This window comes from Mesocricetus auratus, unplaced genomic scaffold (genome assembly GCF_017639785.1).
Source record: "Mesocricetus auratus isolate SY011 unplaced genomic scaffold, BCM_Maur_2.0 Super-Scaffold_4256, whole genome shotgun sequence".
Taxonomy (NCBI): domain Eukaryota; kingdom Metazoa; phylum Chordata; class Mammalia; order Rodentia; family Cricetidae; genus Mesocricetus; species Mesocricetus auratus.
Genome location: NW_024429182.1, coordinates 52,093,471 through 52,098,344, shown reverse-complemented (window position 1 = coordinate 52,098,344; position 4,874 = coordinate 52,093,471).

Genomic DNA, 4,874 nt, shown 5'->3' with positions numbered 1-4,874 from the left:
GCACGCGCCGGTCCGTGCATTGCGACTGCGCAGAACGCGCCCGCTGCGCGCCAGTCGGCGCGGAAATGAGTTCCGGCCTCTGGCTGCCGCGGTGTGTTTCAGAGGTCGCCTGCTATTGCCTGTTTGTCCCGTTTTTGTGGGGCAGGAGGTGCTGTTCGCCCGTGGCTGAAACTTGCAACAGGAGAGTAGATCACCGAAAGGGAGCGCTTAGGGCAGTGGCAGTGATTCTCAACCTTTCTTTTTCTTTTCTGTGGCTTTGGAGGCTGTCCTGGAACTCGCTTTGTAGACCAGGCTGGCCTCGAACTCACAGAGATCTGCGAATGCTGGGATAAAGGTGTGCACCACCACCGCCTGTCCCATTCTCAGTCTTTGTAATGATGCGACCCTCTAATACAGTTCCTCATGTGGTCACCCACAACCATAAAGTTATTTCGTTACTACTTCATAACTGTAATTTTGCTGCTGTTGTAAGTTGCAGTGTAAATATCTGATATGCAGGCTGTCTGGTACATGACACCTGTGAAAAGGTTGTTGGGTTCCCCAAAGGGGTCGTGACCCATGTTTTGGGAACCACTGACTTGGGCAGTAAAATGAGTGAATTATCTCCCTGATATATTTCCTCCCCCCCCCCCCTCAGGACAGGGTTTCTCTGTGTAACAACAGCCCTGGTGCTCTGTAGACCAGACTGGCCTCTAACGCACAATGATCCACCTGCCTCTGCCTCCCAAGTGGTGGGATTAAAGGCATGTGCTACCAGCACCCAGTTTATTTCCTAATGTTTGGAACCAAAATCTGCATTGGCTTGGTTTAATCAAGTTGATGTGTTCTGGGCCATTAAGGAAAATGGATGGAAAAAAACAAAGCAGAATAAAAGTCCCAAACTAAGTGAGGGGGGGTTACGTGAAGTTATGTCATCAGAAGCCCAGACCCACGAGCAGCTGCAATGGCGTCAGCAGCAACTCCCTTAGCCCACATTCGTAGGATGTACTCTGGCCGTGGAATCCCAGAGCACAGAGGTTTCAATTAATTCTACCCAGCCAAAGGCAGTTATTTTCTTCTCAAGGTCCCTGTCTTATGATAACTTTGTATGAAAAGTTGGTATGCTATAACTATGTATAAAGACTTAGTGTGCTAAATAATCTCTGTAACTATGGGAACCCTACTGAGACTTGCAGCCTCAAGACTCTTCCTCCCTTCTTCTCAAGGCCTTGTCTTCTGATAACCTTTGGTGTGAAGTAACCTCTGTAACCATGGGAACCCTGCGGACTGGGACTTGCAGATTCGGGACTCTACCCACCTCCTTTTTTTCTTTAAAAGTACCTTGCTTTTACGACTTGGGGCTTCAACTCTCCCAACAGAGTTGAGTCCTAGATAGCTGGCATTCCGGAAATAAATGGACCTTCTTGTACTTGCATTCGGTGTCATTAGGCTTCTTGAAGCCTTGGGGTCCTCTCTGAGTGGGCACAACAAATTGACCTGTGACACCATGTGCTAAGAATGGAATGGAGCACTGACAGCCTTTAAGAAAACAGTGTGGCCGGGCGATGGTGGTGCATGCCTTTAATCCCAGCACTCGGGAGGCAGAGGCAGGCGGATCTCTGTGAGTTCGAGGCCAGGCTGGACCGACAGCCTCCAAAACAATACAGAGAAACCCTGTCTCGTAAAACAAAAAACAAAACAAAAAAAAAAAAAAAAGAGAAAAGAAAACAGTGTGAGCCCAGTGTGGTGGCCCACATCTTTAATCCCAGCCAGCACTCAGGAGGCAGAGGCAAGAAGATCTCTGAGTTCAAGGCCAGCCTGGTCTACAGAGCGAGTCCAGGACAGCTAGGACTACACAGAGAAACCATGTCTTGAAAAACGACAACAACAACAACAAAGGACACACCTGTAATCCCAGCACTTGGAGACTGAGATGGGAAATCTCTGCAAGTTCCAGCCAAGGCTATACAGAGAGACGGTATCTCAAAAACACAACAAAGAAACACCAAACAGGAGCTGTGGTTGTGCTTGCTTACTGCTCCCGAAAAGGACTTGGATTTGGTCCCAGCACTCATGTGGTGGCTCACAACCACCTCTAACTCCAATTTCAGGGGGTCTGACACCTGGCCTCCACAGGCTCCTACACAAAAGTGATAGACATACTGAGGTACTCACAAACTCTCATAAAGAACACACCTTTATCCCCAGCACTTGGGTGGCAAAGGCAGGTGGATCTCTGAGTTTGAGGCCAGCTTGGTCTACAGAGGGAGTGAAACCCTGTCTCAAAACAAAAATGCAAATAAGCTTTTTTTTTTTAAAGTCTCATTGACCTGGCCATGTTGCCTCATATTTGCAATCCCAACATTTGAGAAGCTGAGGCAAGAGGATTGACTGAGATTTCAGCCAACCTGGGCCACATTCTAAGACTATTGAACAGAAAAACAAAACAAAGTCTTAACTGATTTATCACAATAATAGCCAAAGCACTGGGTAGGGCTGCAGGAAATTGGCCACCAGGTAGCAGCAGGGTTGCACAGTGCCTGGGTTTCATTTCAGGACTGCTGCACACTTGATAACTGAGGTTTAAGATTTTCTTGATAATGAGAGGCTACGAACTGTGAACCAATTAACAGTTGTTTATAGAGATTAGATAGAGTGCTTGCTTGGCAAGTCTTGGGTTTGACCCCTAACATCTTATGAGTAGGGCTGTTGGCACATTTGTTAATCCCAGCACTTGGGAATAAAGGCAGGAGGACCAGAAGTTATCCTTAGCTATACATAAGGAGTTCAAAATCAGCCTGGGCTACAGGAGACCCTGTCTCAAAAATGAATGGATAAATAAATAAAGCAAAGTCATGTTTCTTTTGACTTTTATTATTTTATGCATATGAGTGTTTTGCCTTCATGTATGTCTGTGTATTGCATTCATTCATGATGCTGAGGAGGCCAGAAGAGGACATTTATTTCACTAGAACTGGAGTTACAGACAGTTGTGAGCCATTATGTGCTGGGAATTGAACCTGGGTCCTTACAAGAGAAGCAAGTCTCTTAAAATGTTGAACCAGCCGGGTGGTGGTAGCACATGCCTTTAATCCCAGCACTCGGGAGGCGGAGGCAGGTGGATCTCTGTGAATCTGAGGTCTGTCTGGTCTACTGAGGGAATTCCAGGACAGCCTCCAAAGCTATATAGTGAAACCCTGTCTTGAAAAACAAAACAAAACAAACAAATAAATAAATAAATGTTGAACCATCTTTGTAGCTCCCAAAGTAGTGTTTTGCTTTGTTTTGAGACAGGATCTCTCTGTGTAGCCCTGGCTGTCCTGGAACTCACTCTGTAGATCAGGCTGGTCTTGAACTCAGAGGTCCACCTGCCTCTGCCTCCTGAGTGCTGGGATTAAAGCTGTGCACCACCATGCCTGGTAAAAGTAGTGTGTTGTTTTTTGTCTTGGTTTTGTTTGGTTTGGTTTTTTGAGACAGGTTTTCTTTGTGTAGCTTTGGCTGTCCTAGAACTAGGTCTGTAGACTAAGTTGACCTTGAACTCATAGAACCTGCCTGCCTCTGCCTCCTGGGTGCTGGAATTAAAGGCCTACAAACTACTCCCTGGCAAAAGTGGTGTTTCTTAAGGCAACCCCAAAATGCTAAAACCAAGACAAGGTAGGAAGAAAGAAACAAACAAAGAAAGAAAGGAAGAGGAATGGAAGGAAGGAAGAAAGGAAAGGAAAGTAGTGTTTCTTAAGGCAACCTCCAAAGGCCAAAGCCAAGACAAAGAAAGAAGGAAAAGTAGGGAAAGGAGTGAGGGAGGAAAGGAAAGGAAGGGAGGGAGGGGAGGAGGGAGGGAAGGAAAGGAAGGGGGGGGAGGGGAGGAGGGAGGGAGGCAGGAGGGAGGCAGGCCACCTCTGAGGACCTGAGGTGAGAGCAGGGAGGTTTAGGGACACGGAGGGAGTGGTGCAGCACTTGAGGTCATCCAGCACCTACTCAGCTAGGTCCGTCTCCAGGTCGTCTTCATGCCCTAGGTGAACACTCTACTGCTGAGCCGCTTCCCCATCCCTACACCATCACTCCCTGTTGAGACCATTGTGACCTCTCATAAACTAATATATGACCCATCTGTTCAGTCTCTTCTCTCCAATTCTTCCTCTCAACCTGACCCAGGAGGACATCTGACACATGACTGTTCCTCCCTGTACCCTACTGGAATGTTCACAGCTCCTAGAGCTAACTCCAGCTCCTTGTTTCTTTTTCTTTCTTTCTTTTTAATTTTTAATTTATTTATTGTGTATACAGTCTTCTGCCTGCATGACAGTAGAGGGCACCAGATCTCATTCAAGGCAGTTGTGAGCCACCATGTGGTTGCTGGGAATTGAACTCAGGACCTGTGGAAGAGCAGTAAGTGCTCTTAACCTCTGAGCCATCTCTCCAGACCCAGCTCCTTGTTTCTTGTCTCATCCCTGCAACATTTTCCCAGTGTCATCTTGCTTGGCCTCTGTGGTCTCTTCTTCCTCACCCTCATCCCCGCTGGGATTGAACACAGCTCATGTTTGGACTGGTATTTCCCTGTCAGAACACTCCCTGTTCTGTCCTGATGCCTGGCTCCTGCCACATTCTCAGCAGACGCACATCCGCTGAGGAAGTCGAGTGTCAGGGGAGCTGGTTTAGGGTCCCCTGGCCAGGGGAGGGTCTTTCCAGCCTGGGCATAAAATGATTGCACTCCCTGCACTCAAAGGACAGGTCACTGACCCAGGGACTTCAGAATCCTAGCTCATGAGGCGAGTATGAAATTGAGGGTAAGGGTCGTTGGCAGACCTCAGAGCACCCACAAAAACTGGCCCATGCTCTTGAGAATCTCTTGGACTTCCATCAATGCCATCATGCCAGGCTACCACAGCTGAAGGACT